The sequence below is a fragment of the Tachysurus fulvidraco genome, chromosome 14 (genome assembly GCF_022655615.1).
Source record: "Tachysurus fulvidraco isolate hzauxx_2018 chromosome 14, HZAU_PFXX_2.0, whole genome shotgun sequence".
NCBI classification, from domain to species: Eukaryota; Metazoa; Chordata; class Actinopteri; order Siluriformes; family Bagridae; genus Tachysurus; species Tachysurus fulvidraco.
The window spans coordinates 16,580,072-16,601,164 of record NC_062531.1 but is presented as its reverse complement, the minus strand read 5'-3'; the positions used below and the strand labels follow the sequence as shown (position 1 = coordinate 16,601,164).

Below are 21,093 nucleotides of genomic sequence, written 5' to 3'. Positions count from 1 at the left end.
GTTAAGCTACTCGGCATGTGGGTCTGTTTTATCCACGCGTCTCGAGACAGCATGGCCAGCACCTTTGTTCCAAATCTAGGACTGTTACACATTAGATCTCTTTTAATATTCATAATTCTGAATATAATCTAAGAAAAGCAGTTATGTCCAACCTATTTTAAACATTTACACACATAAAATATAAACACTTTCCACAGTCTTGGTCTGCAGGAGGTTTATAAACTATTATCTGGTCTCATTTAAAATGTCTTCGATATGATATATGCACTTTATGTTACTGTTTTACCAATAGTGACACGGAATTATCATTCATAATTTGATCATCATCTGACCCTACAGAACTATATCAGGCAACTAAGTATTTAGAGTTACTGTTTCACTACTCCCTAGATAATGGATCTCCAATTAGTAGATTAGTAATTAGGTGGAAAAATAGATTCCTGGTTTAATAACAGCACAGACCACTTAAAGCAGAGAGTGTCACACTAAATTGGTGCCACACTAAATCGGTAGTGTTTTAACATTGTATTACCTTTCACTGTTATGCGGATGGACACAGTTATTATTATGTTGAAGCAAAGCCAGATGAAATGCACTTCCTTAAGATTTAATAATGTGTAAAGGACATAGATACTTACAAACATAGATACTTAAGACATAGACATAGATACTTACAAACCTCCTCCTGCTTAATTCTGACAAGACAGAAGTGCTTGTACTAGAACCACATCCAGCCAGACATATGCTGTCTGTGTTCCAATTAGTCCAGAAAGCAGCAGTTTGAGTCCTAACTAGAACCAGAAGGTATGAACACATCACTCCTCTCCTATCCACATTTCCTATCCTTGGAAAAGATGCAGGTGTGGGAAATTGTATGGTAAAATTATATGAAGTAGAAAAGAGGAAAGGTAAGGACTAAAGTAAAAAAGAAGGTAAAGGTGAAGTATATGGAGCTTATGCCATGAAGCTTGAGTAGCTTGTTTGCTTGTGGATGTGGAAGGAGTATGAGTAGCCTGAGTAGTAAAAGTAGAAGCTTGGGTAGAGACATCAACCCTCTCAGCAGCAGAAGAATCAATGCATAGACCATGACTCTACAAATCTTAAGTGTAATGAATAATGATTTCAGTGAGAGGGCCAGGAACGCTCAACCGACAGAGAAATTGCAGCTGGAACAATCACATAGGTTCAGTGCATTTCATTAAGCATTTATGGCCCCTTTTCACATAAACAGGCCCTGTGCATTCAGTATATTCAGCTAATAAGCTACTGGTAACAACACTAAAGGCTATCTTAAGAAACAGGACAGAAAGAGAACCATATAGGAAAAAATGTTGGTAATCATTAAACTTCCAAGTTTAAGGGAGAACTTACATACACATGGCAGAATGAGAGTAGTGTTGACAAGAGGGTCAGAGTAAGAAGAAAGATTACAGCACAGATGACAACATACAAACATCATTGTCTGATGACAGGAATGAGCCTATAGACTGATGAAAGTGGGAATGGGCCTAAAAGTTCAAAAATAATGGAACATTTAGGTAACAAGGTATATAGAGAAAACAGTGACCATTTAGACATAACGGAAAATGTCTGGAGGCCACCTGAAAGAGTACATGAGAAGAATTTTGATTCATAAAGTGAAGGCAAGAGTGGAAAAAAGTGGGAAAGTCTGAACTGTATATAAGGCCAGAGTAGCCAGCGGTATTTCGATGGTATTTCTTTGTGACTGCAAATAAAGTGAATAAGTCTTCATGAGTTTGGCTTATAATTTCTTCTTTGAACTTCAAATTAGACTTAATGTTTTAACTAATAGTTAGATTACAGGAGGGCCAATTTTGGCTGCAGATGAGTTTTTCCTACACAGGCTATTTGTTGGTATCTCAAGGAGTAAATGCTACAGCAGGAGGCAGAGCTTTTTCTTACAAAGCCCTGCAGTAATTGTACAGTTATGGTTCCAATTAGTGTTCTGTGTAACCTTCTGTCTTCATTTTTGTTTAGTTTGCTATTATGGGTAGTCTCGTCAGAGGCCCTGGGAGTCCCATAACCTGTTCTGTTTAACTGTTGTATGGTCTTGGCCACCGTGCTGCAGCTCAGTTTCAGGGTCTTGGAAATCTTCTTGGAGAATACGCCATCTTAAGTAGAGCAACTTTTTTCAGATCCTCAAAGAGTTCTTATTAGCCATTTTTTGCCAAGTTGAACTTCCAGTGACCAGTATGAGAGCGTGAAAGTGATAACACCAAATTTAACACACCTGCTCCCCATTTACAACTGAAACACTAATGAGTCACATAACACCGGGGAGAGGAAATGGCTAATTGTGCCCAATTTGGACATTTTCACTTAGGGGTGTACTCACTTTTGTGGCCAGTGGTTAAGACATTAATGGCTGTGTGTCTACATTTGAATTCTTTTTTTTGTAAAAGCACTTAAGGGAATCAGTTAAGTACTAAGCTAGTCATTGCTTTGGGTAGTTACAAACATACAGTACTGTTCAATTTTTAGACAGGTGTAAATAAATGCTGTAAATTAAGAATTATTTAAAAATATATATTAAATATATTATACATGTTAAATATAAATATATTATATTTATCGATACAGGGCTGTCAAGTTTTGAAGACAGGCAGGCGTGACATCTCCCCAGTGCGACCCCCCCCACACACACACACACAAAAAGAAATAAAAAAAAGCAGGTACACCCCTCCTGACAATTAAAAATAAATAAAAAAACAATGGGAGTGTTGTGTTTGGTAAGGATCACTGACCACAATTTAAACAAATACAAAGTAATTGTTCAATTTCCATTTATTAATTTGTGTGTGTGCGAGAGAGAGAGAGAGAGAGAGAGAGAGAGAGAGAGAGAGAGAGAGAGAGAGAGAGAGAGAGATTATGACTGGTTTTGTTTATTGTAAGTGTTTGTTGCCTTTTTGGGCTCCTTTATCATTTGTAATGTTGTTCCCATTTAAAACAGTTTGGCTCAAGCCCAGCCATTTTTAGGGTCAGGACTGAGGACAATGTCCCATCCAGAGACAAGCTGTTTCGTGTTGAGGTTTTGTTCAAACTGTCCATCGAAAATAACCTCTCTAATGAATATGTTTTTTTATTGGTTGTTTTGTTAAATCTTACTCAGATAGTGCTATTTTCTGATTGTGTAGCCTCTTTTTTTGATTGGCTGATAAGTGTCAGGCTCAACTAAGAACTCCAGGTGACGAGCTTGATTCCTGCCTGGTTCCATAGAGACAGCGGTGCGGACTGATACATTTTGGGCGCTACGGCATATTAAATATATGATAAATAGTCAAAAAGCTTTTCTGCATGAGAAAGATGTGTGGCGGGAGAGTGTGACAAAAGACCGAAATGCGTGACTGTCACTCTCAATGCGTGACACTTGACAGCCCTGTAGATAGTAAGCTTAAAACTGAGATCACACAACATGGCAAGACTGAGCATGGCAACAATACACAAGGTAATTATACTGCATCAGCAATGGGCCTCAAAAAGAGAGGTGACCAAGAACCTGATTATCACTCTGACTCAACTCCAGAGATCCTGTGTGGAGATGGGACAAAGTTCCAGAAGGATACCGATCACTGCAGCCCTCCACCAATCTGGGATTTATTACACAGTGGAACCTCCTCAGTTCAAAACACATGCTTGAAGTGATTGAATGATTGAACTGTTTGCCTCATCTCTAAATTTTATGTATAGAGGAAACCAGGCAACACCCATCACTTACACAATAGCATCTCAACAGTGAAACATGGTGGTGGTAGCATCATACTGTTATGGTGTTTTTTAGCACCAGGGACTGGGAGACTAATCAGGGTTAAAGGAAAGCTGAATAAATGAAAGTACAGAGATATACTTAATAATAACCTGTTCCACAGCATTCAAGACCTCAGACTGGGCTTAAGGTGTACCTTCCAACATCACAACAACCATAATGCAATATAAAACAGGAATGGCTTAGGGACAATTCTGTGAATGTCCTAAAGTGGCCCAGCCAGAGCCCTCACTTGAACCCTATAATATAACTAGATTTGTAAAGTTTGTCGCGACAAACTTTGAGGTTGGCTTTGATGATGCAAGTATTCGCAAAGGCCAGTGTTTTTTGGAGACGGGTGGACATAAGGGTCAGTGTTACTTTTGGAAGCAAGTAGACATAAAGCTAGGGTGCCAAAACATTTGGAGGTAATACTCTTGAGGAAGTTCCCCTCATTGTGCTGTGTGTTTTGATATTTCACATGTCCATATTGTGCTAATTATTTTTTTGTGACGTCACGTGATGTGACCAGAAAACTTGTGAGGTAGTTCTCCTCATTGTGATGAGTGTTTTGATATGTCACAAGTCCATGTTGTGCAATTTTTTTATTTTCACGTGGCCAGTCGATACACCAATTTAAAATTTTGTTCAGAGTATCACCCTAAAGGAGCTGGCCGAGGTTGGTGAAGATAGTTCGAAAGCTTGCCGAGTTATAAACCCCCAAAGTTTATAATGGGAGTCTATGGGAAAAAAGGCCATTTTGAGACCTGGTACCGGAAGTACCGGTACTCAGATTGCTTAGAAAAGTAATAGCATACATCTTCAGACCAGATTCTACAACATATCCGAATTTGGTGCATGTGGCTCGAAAGACCTAGGAGGAGTTTCTCTTGATAAATTTTTGTCTAAGCTTAAATAGGAAAACAGAATGTTGGCTTTTACAATGCCAACATAATAAAACTTATTAAAAACATTACACAGCAAACAATCCAAAACCGTTGGCACCAATCACAACAAGAAAACCAAAAGGTACAATAACAAAACAAAAATACAAAACAAACAGCAAAAAACAAGCAATGGTTATACACAGAGAAAGCAATGGCAACAGAGGCAGAACAATTTGGTACTTGGTACAGAGTTTGGTACATCTCACTGAGCTGTCAAAGTAATTGAGTGAAGAAACACTTAGAAACACTTCCTGGTGATTTCTAGGTTATTGGCCACATGTTCAGTGTGAACAGACCCATGCCTTAGAAGAGGTCTGCTCCACTACCTTGTTGATTGGGAGGGCTACAGTTCTGCCCACAACCTCCTTGACCCCTAACTCATCAGCGAGTTCCACTGTACTCATACTGACTCACCTGCTCTAAGACCATGGTTCTGACCACCTAAAAGAACACCAGGAGGTGTTCCTAAGAGGGAGGTTCTGTCTAAACTCTGAATGTTTTCCAATCAACACAACTGTTTTGCAACTTAAGCATCTGGACATGCCCTTCAAAATCAGTCCCACTGGATTTAAATATCTTGGTATTAATATGACATACATTATCAGGTCTTTTTTCTGATAACTTTACTCAACTTGTAACTAAGATGAAGTCTGATCTTCAGAGATGGAATAGTCTGTCTTTGTCTCTGATTGGGAAGATTAATTATATTACAATTAATGTTCTGCCTAAATTTCTTTTTTATTTTTAACAATCTCATTGATCTTACCTAAGCACCTCTTTAACTCATTAGATAAAATTAGTAATTCTTTAATTTGGTCTGGGGGATATCCCATGGTGGGTAAATCATTACTTCAGAGATGTAAGTCTAGTGTTGTTCTGGCATTACTGTTTTCTTGACTTATACTTGCTAATTTTTCATCATTGTATGGGCTACCCGCCCATCACCTCTTTAGATTTTTTCAAGCATTTCCAACAGTGGGAAAGTTTGCTTACTTATAATTCACAACAAAAAGGTGCTGTTTCTGAGATCTATTCTGGATTTTTGTGCCCAAAATTCCACCAAAAACAAAGGCTGCTTGGGAGGGTGAATTGGGACTTCAGCTTGGGGACAGGTGGTGGGACAGTGTTGTGAGTGGCTTTGGTAATGTCTTGTGCTCTGCTCACAATGAGTATTATTTCAATAGTAGTTCATCTGTTTCTTAGCCATTTCACTGTAAAAGTGTAATTTTAAAAGCAACTACTAATTAATTTCTTATATACCGAAAACGTATTTCATTAAATGACAATTTTTAGTCCTCCAAATAAATTTGACAAATAATTCACTAATGCCTGTCTCACCCCTTCTGTAAAAGTAGTCTACCTACAATAGTCAAAGCTCAAGCTTTTTTATTAGATTATTTTGGGTAAAATCTTTTAAACAAACAAACAAACAAACAAATAAATAAATCTTGACAACTATCAAGCCTACTTTGTAACGCGAACACACAGGTCGACACACTACGTCATTCTGAGCGCTGACTTCTCACTTCCGTGATAATACTGCAGTCATGACAAGTTGGAACTCGAAATTTTCCAAATCATTACTTCCCATATTAGAACTCTGAAGTCTGAAATCGAAAATAAAATGAATACTCACTGTAATCTGTATGAAACTGGAATTAAAAACTTTTTGCTTAATTTATTTCTAAAGTGGATGTAATAATTCAGTGTTAAATGCCGAAATTACATTAAAAAGCAGTTTGATCAAAATATCATGCAGAAAGGTAATTTAAAATTATTCAAAGTTTTAATTATAAAGGCATCAACTAGCCATTTAAATTTAATCGTTATATAATCGCATTTAACTGTTTCAAATATAAAGAAAAACAAACAAAAAAAGGCTTAAAACCCGCAAAATTACGTTAATTGACGTCACTGAATAGCAAATCGGAGAACTTGGAGCTCCCAGGAATTTTTCGAGTAAGATTTACTAGATGGAAAGCTGTTCAAACTGACATTTCCTACTGTGAAGACAGAAAATTCCCAGCTCCCACTTGGTCATGAAAGTAGCGTAAGCCGAATAAAGCAAATACGCACGCGCAAAATTACGTTTGACGCTGACAGATTTTGCTAGCGGTCTCGAAAGTCTTGCTGTGCATTTTAACCAACGGTAGAGCAATAAACCGTCTTTGATAGGACTCTGGAACCCAGAACAACGAATTCAAATAAGGACCCGTCGTCACCAAAGGCCATAATTATTCCTGTCTTCGTGCTGGTAAGCTGTGCAGGTCTACTCATGCCCAGTCATGCTATTAGCTACTAGCATGGCTGTTGCCTGTTTAATTGTCTCGTAAATACACTTTTTTTCTGTAGACGTGCTAACTTGCTAGCTTTATGTTATTCGACAAGGCTAGCTTAATAGCGTTTAGGCAAAAATAGGTACCTAAACGCTATTAAGCTACGAATAACGTTACACGTAACTTGCGTGTCCGTTCTCCTATTATTTTGCGTTTGGCAGTAAGCATTATTAGCAAAGTAACTGGAGGGTTGACTAGTAGACAGTTGTGAGGTTTTAATCTGGTGTTTACTACTCAATTCATCATTTCTAACATTGTTCTTTGCAAATGCCCTTTAATTATGTAACCCTTATTGTAAAAACAAATGACTAAACAAGAGGCAAACCTAACAGTTAGCGCTCTGTGATAATTTTAGAAATTAGTCATTTTAAAGCCATATTATTTTTGTTAACTTTATTAATACCCTGCCCTTAATTATTAATACCTATGTAGTAGTTGCATTAAGACAGCTGCCCAAATAGATACGAGGCCACTATTTTTTTTTTCTTAGTTATGATTTGTATTTCTTTAATTTGTTTGAAGTTGTCTTAGAAGCTATCAGGGTTATAGGGTAGGCACTTGCTATGTTAGAATGTGTTAGTTATTTCTGATTTAGTTATAAAGTTCCATTTTGTAAACTGAAGAAAAATTAACCTTATCCGTATTTCCAAATTTTACATCCAAGAGGGCCTCATACTGGCCTATGTAGTCTTATAGGATATGCATTAAGCCTTTGGATGTGCTGGAGATGATGAATTAAATTTAACACTTATTTTTATTGTTGCGTTTTGGAAAACCTTTTTCTGAATGACTGATAAAATGCTGGTTTTGTTGCCAGGTCATATTTATGTCTGGGCTTCAAGGCTAAGAATTAAAGGGGCCATAGGAGTAGTTGTCCTTAGTTTTCTGTTTTGTACAAACCAGATAGTAGTGTGTTGTCTTTCTGTAAATAACTGGTCACATGCACACACCTCATAGGGTTTCAGGGGAAATGGTTACTTCCTGCGGACCACCCCAATTGCCCTACCACTGCTATACTATTGTACAGAAAGAAATGTACTAGGAGTGGAAGTGAAAATGTTTGTGTTCTGTGAGTTGTGACAAGTGCCCTATTGATTTACTGGGAGTAAAATTTTTACTAATATATATATATATATATATATATATACACACACACACACACACACACACACACACACACTATTAAATAAATATATATATATATATATATATATATATATAAATAAAATATATATAATGTGCTACAGAAACATGACTTCAGAAGAGACATGCAACAAAGCAAAATTAATTGATGTTTTAAAAATTTAAATGGAATATAAAATTTACATTTATTTGACTGATTTGAATGATTCTTTGTATCAATCCCAAGGTGCATTTGGTCTGACACAATTTTCAGTTCCCCACACACAACTTTCAAGTTCCTACCTTAGTTCCCATTGACCGTTTGGGAACTAATAGCAGGTAGGAAGTGCCTCCTGGAGGGCATGCTTTTGTGCAAGTATAAATGTCTTATTTTTTTAGGTCGCTTGCATATAAACAAAAACAAAGTATGGTGGTTAGTTAAAGTAATAAAAAGGGAGATGCACCTTCCTTCCCAAAGTTACATCATCAATAATGCACCTCAACAGTATCTCTCTCTCTTTTTATATATATATATATATATATATATATATATATATATATATATATATATATATATATATATATAGTGTGTGTGTACACAGTGATGTGAAAGTGTTGGCCCCCTTCCTGATTATTTATTTATTTATTTATTTATTTATTTATTTTGCACGTTTTTCACACTTTATCATCAAACAAATTTAAATATTAGTCAAAGATAACACAAGTAAACACAACATTTTTTTTTAATGAAGGTTTTTATTATTAAAGGAAAACAAAATCCAAACCTAAATGGCCCTGTGTGAAAGTGTTTGCCCCATAAATCTAATAACTAGTTGGCCACCCAAGATCTGCAATCGTGCATTTGCAATACGTTGCAATGAGTCTGTTACAGCGCTGTGGAGGAATTTTGGTCTACTCATCTTGCATAATTTTTGTAATTCAGCCACATTTAAGGGGTTTTCGAGAGTGAACCGCATTTTTAAGGTCATGCCACAGCATCTCAGTAGGATTCAGGTCAGGACTTTGACTAGGCCACTCCAAAGTCTTCATTTTGTTTTTCTTCAGCCATTCAGAGTTGGGCTTGCTGCTGTGTTTTGGATCATTGTCTTGCAGCAGAACCCAAGTTCGCTTCAGCTTGAGGTCACGAACAGATGGCTGCACATTGTCCTTCAGGATTTTTAGGTAGACCGCAGAATTCATGGTTCCGTTTATCACAGCAAGTCTTCCAGGTCCTGAAGCAGCGAAACAGCTCCATACCATCACACTACCACCACCATATTTTATTGATGGTGTGATGTTCTTTTTCCGAAACGCAGTGTTACTTTTATGCCAGAGGTAATGGGACACACGCCTTCCAAATAGTTAAAATTTTGTCTTGTCTGTCCACATAGTATTTTCCCTAAAGTCTTGGGGATCATCAAGATGTTGTTGTGGGGTCTTTGTAATGTCTTGGATGAATCGTCGCTGCGCTCTTGGGGTAATTTTAGTCAGCCGGCCACTCATGGGAAGACTCACCACTGTTCCATGTTTTCGCCATTTGTGGATAATGGCTCTAACTGTGGTTCGCTGGAGTCCCAAAGCTTTAGAAATGGCTTTATAACCTTTTCCAGACTGATAGATCTCAATTACTTTTTCTCATTTGTTCCTGAATTTCTTTGGATCTTGGCACGATGTGTAGCTTTTGAGGATCTTTTGGTCTACTTAACTTTGTCAGTCAAGTGTTATTTAAGTGATTTCTTGATTGTGAACAGTTGTGGCAGTAATCAGGCCTGGGTGTGGCTAGAGAAATTGAACTCAGGTGTGATAAACCACAGTTAGGTCATGTTTTAACAGGGGGCAAACACTTTTTCACACAGAACCATGTGGGTTTTCCCTTAATAATAAAAACCTTCATTTAACTGCATGTTGTGTTTTCTTGTGCTATCTTTGACTAATATTTACATTTGTATAAGTGTGACAAAAGTGCAAAAAAATAAATCAGGAAGAGGGCCAACACTTTTTCACACCACTCTATATGCACAGAATAGAAAAACCTGTAATGGTAGACATTTTATTCCGCGGAAACGGAATATACCATCATACCCCCTAGCCCTAAACAATGCTGATGCACGACCAGTTGCAACATTTTCTGGGTGTGTGTTTTTGAATAAATTGAGAGACTCTTTCCGAGAGACACAATCTCCTCCTCCACTGGCACTTCAGGTTCTGGTTCAAACCCCTCGAAGTCCTTCTCATTCACTGCCTCGGGCCACAGCTTCTTCCAAGCAGATGTCAAGGTCCTCTTGGTAACACCCTGCCAAGCCATATCGATAATTTTCAGCCATATCACAATGTTGAAGTGGTCCTTCCAGAACTCTTGAAGGGTGAGGTTTGTGCTCTCCGTAACCTCAAAGCAGCGGCAGAACAGGTGCTTAGTGTAGAGCTTCTTGAAATTCGACGGGCTGCAGGATAGTGGTGGTGTTGGGTGGTAGGTAGAGTACCTTCACAAACTTGAACTCATCAAGAATGTCCGCGAGGTTTGGTGGGTGAGCAGGTGCGTTATCGAGGAGGAGAAGGGCTTGTAAAGGCAGGTTATTTTCCAGGAGATACTTTTTAATGGCAGGGCCAAAAACCAGGTTCAACCAATCCACGAAGAACTGCCTAGTGACCCACGCCTTTGGGTTTGCCCTCCACATAACCTGTAGTTTTTCTTTTAAAATCTTATGTGATTTAAAGGCTCTGGGGTTCTCCGAATGGTATACGAGCAGCGGCTTGATCTTGCAGTCGCCACTCGCATTGGCGCACAGACCGAGTGTCAAGTCTATCCTTCATGTGTTTGTGGCCTGGCATCTTCTTCTCTGCCGTTATATAAGTCCTACTCTGCATTTTCTTCCAGAAAAGCCCTGTCTCGTCACAATTAAAATTACGACTTGCTGGGGGATGTATCGTTCGGCTTCAACCATTTCGGAAAAAGTTTGAACGTAGTCCTCAGCTGCCTTCACATCCGAACTTGCTGCCTCACCATGCCTGGTGACGGAGTGAATGCCAGTTCTTTTTTTTTTCTTTTCTGGAGCTTTGAAATTATTGTAATGCCCTTGGCTGGCATTATACCCATAATTGACTCCTTCCGCTTCAGAATCGTACTTATTGTTGTATTCCACTCGTACTGAACCGCCAAGTATTTCACTCACATGTCATGTTTTTCTATGATTTCCCGTTTTAATTCATTAGACATCATCTCTTTCACAGCACTGTCCTTTACACTCACTTTCTTAGGACCCATGGTTTTAAATGCGATAAAGCACAAAATACGAGCACAGCTTTACACAAGTGTTAACAAAGAAAACCGCTGCTACACGAAGACTAGTCGAGTGAGGCGGGGAAAACAGCGCACGTGGTTATTCGGGATCTTTTTTTTTTTTGCGGCTCGGATCTCAAAAAATTGTTCGGATATCAAGACAAAAATTTGATTGAATCACCGCTCGTATGTCAAAAAAATCATTTGTTGAAGCACTCGTATCTCGAGGCATCACTGTGTGTGAATAATGCTAATCATGTATCAACTGTATGTGCACTTGTACATGTGATAATGAAGTATTTTCACCTTTACAGAATTATTTGGGTCACTGTGAATGTGTGCTTAAGGCAAGATTAACACATTGAAGAAAGCACACCATAACGTATGCTGTAATGTATAAATAAGTGTGTTTTGAAAAAGGAATTTCTTATGAGAACCTGAGAGAAATTTCTGAAAAGTGAGAGTTTCTGACTATAGTGATAAGCTACAGCATATTGCAGATCATGTTCTTGTCTAAGTAGGGCTGGGCGATATGGCTGAAAACTGTATCACGATATAGGGCTAGGCGGTATGACTGTATATTCCGTTTCCGCGGAATAAAATGTCTACTGTTTTTCTATTCCGTGCATATTGTGAAATTTAAATTAGTGGGCGTGGTTAACCTCACGTGTAGCACGCCTGAATCTGAGAACAATTGAGAAGCGGCACATAAGCGTAGATAAGAAGAAAAACATGTAGAAAGACATGCTGATAAAGAAATCCCACAATCCAATCCCGAGCAGGAGGAGGAACTTCTTGTGAAACGAGGCGCGACATCAGTGGTATGGAAAAATTAAAAAAATTATTTTTAAAGTGTTAAAGTGGTATTCAATATATTAAGCATGTTCCTTTTGTTGATTTACCTGAAAAATTATTATTCCGTGAGATATACCGCTACCATGAAATAAAATATTAATTAATAAAATTAATTAATAAAATATTATCACTGATATTCCGATATCAGTGACGGTCGATAGATAATTATTGATATTTTTATGACCCATTTAAAATAAGGACCAGGAGAAAAATATATTACATTTAAACATTTTTGTTTTAAACTTAACCTTCCTCTGATTGTAACCCTCTCAGTTATTAAGACAGAAATGTCAAAAACCATGGAAAACTCAAATAATTAAAATGTAAACATAAGTCTATAGTCACAATGAACTCTTAACATTTAAGGTGCAAAATGAAAGAAAATGTAAGAAATGCTTAATAAAGTGTAATAAAATACTGCAAAGTGTTAAATATAAACATAGAGAAACCTGAGAATTTAGTGCAAGTTTAGTGCTATTGCACAATTTGCCGACGACATTGGTCTGCCTACGGTCAGACTTAAAATATCCAAAAAACTGCCATACTGGCAAGCTGACTTTTCCTCTTTTTATTTACAATTTCCTCGCTCGCTGTGGCTCATTTGGCCGCATATTCACAAATTGGAGTTTACCGAGTCAATAACTCCTGACCTAAATGCTGTTACTAGCTTAACACGGTTGTAGCTGCCTCTCTACATTACTATGATAGAGAGGTGTTATTTGTGTAGTTACAGCGTTTAGCTCAGGAGTTATTGACTCGGGAAACTCCAATCTGTGAATATGCGGCCAACTTCCCACTCCAGTTCTCTCCAGCGCTGGAAAGCTGATCCTATATTAACACGGGTCCTGCTTCTTGCCTTATTGTAAGCCTTTCTTCGCTTTCTTTCTTTGTTTTTATCCAACATGTCAATGTTAAAATCGCTTTCTGCTAATGTCACACATGCGCACTGAACACACTCTCCGCCCATATTGACAAGCCACGCCCCTTTCTGCTCATTGGCTGTACGTTGTTTTGATTTAAGTTTGTCGTTCCGAAGCATGACATTTTCTGAAGCATTTCTCAAACATTGGAGACCCTACATTTAAAAGAACAGTATTAAAAATTACATTTCCTTTTTTCCACAAAAAAAATTAAACAAAAAATATCAAACGTTTTATCGAACACATTTTTTATTGATATGAAAGCAGGTTGTGTATTAGTAAAAGATGGCAGTAAAAGAATCAATAGCAAAATTCTCTAGAGCCATTAGAAATCTATTGCCCTAAATACTGCTCTCCATCACAGCATACGTCTGCAGTTTCATGATTAGCTTTGTGACTTTTCATAATAGTAGATTAAAATTTCAGGTAAAATGTCAGTATCAGTTGACCAGTTGATCTAACTAGTGCTTACATTGGCCTTTGTTTACTTCAGCACTGTCGCTGGCAGCAGAGCTGTTCATGTGCATCCATTATGTTATTAGCTATGTTATTTGCTCTTTTGATGCTTAAACAAATTTATTTTCTTTCCTCTATATGGGTAGTTGACAAATGACCAAGAAAAACTTTTTTTGGAAAGCATAACTTTTTAAGAAAAAATACATATATTTGTGGAGTATGAAAATTTCAGAAATCTTTGTGGAGTATGAAAGTTTCAGAAAATAGTACTGGTCACTCAATTTGTCAATGACTTCACATATTTTTTTCACTTTTTCACTCAACAATACTGTAAATGTGTCCTATGGTGTGACATTTAAAAAGTACTAAGAAATTATATTAAATAACATAAATACTTGAGATTGAATTGTTCACATTATTAAAACATTATTTTCTTAAAGTGATATTTATTTTACATGAAAGTACTAATTGGAGTCATTTTCACCATGAATAGATGAATGGTGTCACACCAAAGGACAAAAAAAACTTAACAACTTCAGTGGTCTTGAAACATAGTTCAATATTTAAACAATTCTGAGAGAAATACTTACCATGTGCACTTCTCATGGCCTTCATAGGGGTCTTCAGTCACTTGACCTTGAGTGGGGTCTTTCAATTAAATGTATTTGTCCATGATATTGCCCAAATTAAAATTAGGTTTTTGCATAACACCAAAGGACATTTTTTCTGTGACAAACTTTATGAAATTCCTACACTTTTAGAAATGTATGTATATGAAAAGTGATGGCCACTTAGTGAAATAGACAATTGCACAATTATGCCAGGAGTGTTCATTAAGATTTTTAAACATTATTTTCTTTATTTATAAAATGTAATATTTATGAAATAATGTTGTCTACCGTCACACCATAGGACAATTTTGAGATTTGGCTCAAAGTTCTAAAAAAACTAACAATAACTTGGGTATTAAAAAAACAAATTCATATAAAACAAGAAAATGTTTAACCATTTACAGTATTCTAAATTATGAAAATGTGAAATAAATTGTTTTATCTTCTGTGACAGTGAAAAAGCCATGTCACGTCAACTACCCATATGCCAGTCTTGCTTTTGCTTAACTTGAAAACAAATTTTGTTTTGTTAGCCTTGCTACTATATTACTAAGCAAAATGAGGGGGAAACATAAGCTGAGGAGCTGCCAATTCTGATATTATTTTGCATTTGTCAGATGAGAGATTGTAAAATGTTACTTTATATTTAAATTATATTGCTCACTATTTGTTTGAGTTTTTTAATGTCTGATGCTGGTGCCAATATCAGAAAGCAATGTGGCTGATGGTCTAAAATGATGCGATATAATAAATTTAAATGATCAGTGAATCTAAATGAATGAAGTAAACACTTGGTGAATCCAAGTAAACATTTATTGCACATAATATTTATGTAATGTTCTCTGAAGAGCTCCAAAAAAATTCAGTTTTATAAAATGTTGGGCATGTTTGAAAAAATAGTATATATTTTTATAGGACTATTTTTAAAGTTAAAAATCAACAATTAGTGTTTTTCTATTTTTATTGTTTTAAAATATTTTTTTATGTAAATAATAGCTAGTGTATGTAGTATTTAAAAGAACGTACATAAACGCTTCAAAACCCTTTCAGCATCAAAAAAAAAAATAAAAATAAAAATTTGCTTTTGTGCATTTAATGGCAAATATTTTTTATCTACATTTTGAAATTTGTTAGTCTGCCTTAATTAATGTCTTAATGCACAATTTTTGTAATCTTTAAGAGAAATTATGGCTATGATTCACTGAAAAAAATGCATATGTATTGATCTGAATAGTCTACAAAATGGCATTTTTATTTGTTTATTAGACTGTTTGTAATTTATTTATTAATATTTATTGTGAAACATACAGTTCCCTCTGAAAGTACTGGGATAGCAAGGACATTCCTTTAGTTTGTGCACTGAAGACATTTGGGTTTGAGGTTAAAAGATAGAAGTTCAGTTTTTATTTCCTGGTATTTACATCCAAATGTGTATAACAACTTAGAACATGACCCCTTTGATGGCAGACTGCTCTTTTTGGTAATCAAAATATTGGAACAGAGAGTCTCCAAGTCTTCCTTACATCAATCCATTAACCCTCTGATATAACTAAACTGTTGCATTCCAGCGTTTCCCGCAGAAAATTTGTTAGTTAAGGCGGTAGGGTTGGGCAGGGTCTGTGGGGCGGGGCTTCTTTGTGAGTAGACCACAGACTCTGTACTACGTTTAACAATTAGTAAAAACAGGCATGTGCAACCTAGCTAGCAGGTGAAGAACCGAACACCAAAATCACCAGCTAACTTACTTTAAATTTGCCAGAACTATAGACTAATACAATAATAGGCTTAAATAAACCCAAAACATAAGTCCACTTGGTTCTCAGGGACACGCGTTTTATCAACTGGCTAGTTATCCTCCAGACAGTGACGGACCAAGTCTTTCTCTCATTTTGGCTGTGTGAAGCGCGTCCGCATTCTCCAAGATGCACTTGACGGCCTTTTGTGCAGCGGAATTTATTTATTTTTTTTTTTGGACGACCTAGTAAAGGCGGTAGAGTTTCCCAGCTTAGGCGGGCCGTCCGATCTGCTAAGCGCTGTTTTTGAGTGTTTTTTCCTTACCTCTCACTGCTGTCATACTCCTCTCCAACATATCCCGAACTACTCTCACGTACTTCTCTGCCACTCCTGACATCATACAAGTACCATGGTTCCTCTCTCAGCACCCTGTCATATGCGTTCTCTAAATCCACAAAGACAGTGCAGCTCCTTCTGACCATCTCTGTACTTCTCCATTAATATTCTCAGAGTAAAAATTGCATCGGTAGTGCTCTTTCTGGGCATGAACCCATACTACTGCTTAGAAATATCCACTTTCATACTTAGCCTAGCTTTGACTACTATTTTCCATAGCTTCATTGCGTGGCTCATCAACTTTATGCCTCTGTAGTTGCTACAACTCCGCACATCACCCTTGTTCTTAAAGTTCAGCACTAGAACACGAGACAATTCAAGAAGCTTTTATTGTTATTTTAACCATATATAGCTGATGCAGTACATAGTGAAATGAGACAACATTTCTCCATCGTGCTACATAGAACAGACAGAGCTAAGGTCTTAAGTTAGTCCTAGCCACATAAAGTGCATCTGTGCAACCTGGTACAAACAGTGCAAGACAAAACAAACAATACAAGACATTATTGAAATTATTCAATAATTCATTATTGTACCGACCAGTGTACGTTCTATAGTATGCATGCAGAAATATGCAGCTATTGACTGAAATGTGCAAAGAGCAAAAACAGTGTGCAAAATCAGTTTGATATGGCAAGGCAAGTTTATTTGTATAGCACGTTTCATACTCAGAGGTCATTCAAAGTGCTTTACATACAAATTAAAAACAATTTATAAGGGAAAAAAGAAATATGAAAAAATTAGAAACACACAATAAAATCATAATAAAAACAAAGAACAATTAAAGAAAATCAATGTGATTTTAATAAAAACAGTTTAAAATATGTTTAAGAATAAAACAGGAGTAAAAGTGATTTGGATAAAAAGTGCAGTCAGTGTGAAGCAGCACAGTTCTCATTCAGTAAATGCAGAGTTAAACAGATGTTTTTAATCTTGATTTAAAAGTGTCTACTGTTGAAGCACATCTGATCTCTTCTGGAAGCTGATTCCAGCTATAGGTGGCATAATAACTAAATGCTGACACACCTTGTTTTGAGTGAACCCTTGGTATCTCTAACTGACCTGATCCTAGTGATCTGAGTAGTTTGCTTGGTTTATATTCTATTAGCATATCTGTAATGTATTTCGGTCCTAAGCCATGAAGTGATTTATAAATGAGTAACAATACTTTAAAATCTATTCTAAATGTAACTCTAATCCAGTGTAAGGACCTGAGGACTGGAGTGATGTGCTCAGATTTTTTGGTTCTGGTCAGAATTCTGGCAGCAGCGTTCTGTATGAGCTGCAGCTGTCTAATGGTCTTTTTGGGGATCCCAGTAAGGAGTCCATTGCAATAATCCACCCTGCTGGTGATGAAAGCATGAACAAGTTTTTCTAAGTCCTGTCTTGAGACAAAACATCTAATTCTGGCTATATTTCTGAGATGGTAGTAAGCTGATTTGCTTATCGCTTTCACATGACTACTGAAATTAACCCTCTGGGGTCTGACCATTTTGGGACACTGGCAGAGGTTCTGACATTCTCTTACATTTGGTCTTTTTTCAGTTATTTCAAAACATATTAATGGCTAATATCACATAACATTGTATTCAGCACAAACTGGGCTACAAATATTATGTAAGTAAAATGTATGTACATGTTTGTATTTTTAAGTAAATGATGTTTATGTGTGGGTAGTAAAGAAAAGATGCTGAAATAAGGCCAAGAAACGCGTACTAAACATTTGTTCACACACACACAATAAAGTTTTCTACTCTTGTAGAGTAGATAATTTGCTACAAAAAGATGTGAAAACCATTTTACCCACTCATTCACATGAAACAATACATTGATTTAACTTTTGTAAGACAGTTTTTATGTAAAGGCAATATGCATGGGAGGGACAATGGTCATGAATATTGATGATTCACACCTGAGGAGGCCCAACCCCCTAATGGCTTAGTCTGGATTGTGTTGAAAAAAGAATGAATGTGGGGAGACTTAAACAGAAAATCTTTTGCTTGTAGTGTAATAAAATAGTGTACAATGAAGTACAAAAGACTTAAGATTTTATTTATATCTGTACTTGACAAAATTTTACCAATGTTAAAAAAACATGAACAATACAATAGTCAAGAGTCAAGAAGCTTTATTGTATGCAATGATTCAAAATGTAAGCTGTAAATGTACAGTTTGGTGTGCATCTAAAAACACTTTACATATAAATTAAATATTTATATAAAATATATAAATATTTATATAAAATATATATAAATATATATTCCTATTTAACTGAACACACAAGGGAACATTACATGTTTTGCATTTCGAAGGTGTGTCCTGTCTTTTACCATGCACCGTCTTGCAGCGCACACATTTCCGCCGACCAACAGTGGCAGTATTTCTTACATCAGAGGTCAGCCGAGCTACTGGAACTGGCACATGTTTACTCCTGGTCTGTTTTGGTTCTGCTTTATCTGTTATGCCACAGAGCTCTACAACTAGCTGTTCCATGAACTGTTTGTGGGTCATGTTACCATATAGCTCCTTGTGCATAATGAAGGCATTGGTGGCAGCAATGTCCAAGAAGTGTAACAAGATCTTTCTGTACCACTTCATTGCCTTGTGCTGTGCAGTGCAGTACTGTACCAGCTGATTAGAAAGGTCAACACCCCCCATGTGTTGATTGTAGGCAGTCACAGGTGCAGGACATGGAAATGTCTTTGTGCTCCATGTGTCTTGTGATTTTACCCTCCTCTGCACTGTCTCTCCTGTATAAGAAGGGTGTACTGTTGAACAGACAGATACCTCTTGTGTGTCCATCCACTTCACAAACAGTAGAGGTCCGTTCCTAATCCATCTGATTGAGCCCCTGGAAGATTGCTTGGAGAGTGAATTTGCTGCATCCCATGGGCATTCCTTCCTAAAGTCTATAAGTCTCACAAGCACCGAACTGCATGGCAAACAAGTCTGTCAGGAGCTTTGGGCTTGTGTAAAAATTGTCCATGTACACATGGTGTCCAGAGCCTAAAGTTTTACAGTCCAAAAGAGATGTCACAGCATCATATGAAAGTCCATGGCCTGTGGGAAAGTTATTTTTCCCGGTGTACACTGAAAAATTCACAGTATATTCATTGGAAGAATCTGCAAGCACAAACAACTTGAAGCCCCACTTGGTTGGTTTAGCTTTCATGCTCTGTGTCATTCCTGTGTTTGCTTTGCATGCCACCATTCTTTCATCGTGTGTGTGAGTAGCAGGTAAAGGTGATGCAGACACATTCCTAAAAAAAAAAAAATCATAATTAGTCTCATTGTGTATTTTCCAATGTACTAAGCAACACATTAGTATTAATAATGTATAACTAATATATACTAATATAAAATATAAATGAAAAATGGGTACAAGAGTGGACTTACTCTTTTTTGTTCCCAGTTGCGTTGCTGCGTGCCCTTGTGCGAGTGTCAGACGAAGGTGAACGTGTTGCAGCCACATTCCTAAAAAAAAAAAAATATCATAATTAGTATCATGTATTTCCAAAGTACAAAGCAACACACCAGTATTACTAATACTGAGAACATAAACGGTAAATGTGGCTTACACAGGATGAATGTCGGTCGTGTTGCTGCGTGCCCTCTTGTCAGACGCGTGCGAGACATTCCTAAAAAAAAATCCTAATTAGTATCATGTATTTTTCAAAGTATTTATAAAGCAAAACAATTAATATAATGTATTTTCCACATCAGTAATACAAATATTCTGCACGCATAATAGAAAAAAATAGTTACATGTGGACGTACTCTTTAGTGTTCTCGTTGCTGCGTGCCCCCGTGCGAGCATCAAACGAAGGTGAAAGTGTTGCTGCCGGTGCAGGTGAAGACGAGTGATGCAGCCACATTCCTACAAAAGTTTTTAATAATTAATATAATGTATTCGACACAGTAACAAACTTATAAAGCAATAACTCAGGCAGTCAAGCATAGCTGAGATAAGATAATTGGGTACAGAGATGCGCTGTATATGTTTGTTAACGGGACATTCACAGACATTTATGGCTAAACATTTTAATTTAACACACGACATATTTCCGGGCACATTTACAGCTCATCGACACCACATCGATACATTTACACCCGAACAGATAGTCACGTAAACAAGACTACTTGAGACATAAACACTAGTCAAAATATATTCTAAATAGTGATATTGCTATATAAAATATTGTATATTCACATTACATGAATCAGCATACTGCTTAATAAGTAACATTTTAAGGTAAATAAAAGTTGCCAATTACAAGACGTTTCTATAAAGTCGCTCTGAATATCTGCTTGCAAATAGTCTGTATACCGTACAGTATATATAATTTTACGTCACACAAGATTTCAACAAATGTAAGTAAAGCTTACTCTTCAGAAATTTGTCTGAGGAAACGGTGAACTCTTCCTCGCTGTCCAGGAGCATCTGTAGAGCTTCCTCAGCTGTAAAGCGTTTCATCTTCCCAGCGTGTCTAAGTGAATGAATCTGTTAAAACTTTGTGCTTCTTATAGCATTGTTTGGGGGCTTTGATCTTGCTTGCATAGCCCGCTCAGGTAATTTTCATATGAATGGCGCGCGCGCGGTAGGTGGGATCACATTAAGCGCTAATGAGGTCGAGCCAGAAAAACTGTACTTCTCTTTACTTACATACAGATTACAA

The 21,093-nt window shown here is 36.9% G+C and overlaps 1 protein-coding gene across 8 annotated transcripts in view; it reads left to right on the top strand.

Moving 5' to 3' along the window:
- The first annotated feature begins 6,741 nt into the window (after positions 1-6,741).
- gapvd1 (GTPase activating protein and VPS9 domains 1) overlaps positions 6,742-21,093 on the top strand; it is a 114,288-nt gene continuing 99,936 nt past the window's right edge. For 3 of the 8 annotated variants that reach the window (XM_047799731.1, XM_027171031.2, XM_027171030.2), the window contains exon 1: positions 6,747-6,964. The gene's annotated coding sequence lies outside the window, so the exon portion shown is untranslated. Of the gene's footprint in view, positions 6,965-21,093 lie in introns of all 8 variants that reach the window. The other 5 variants (XM_047799733.1, XM_047799732.1, XM_047799735.1 and 2 more) reach the window with 4 other exon arrangements.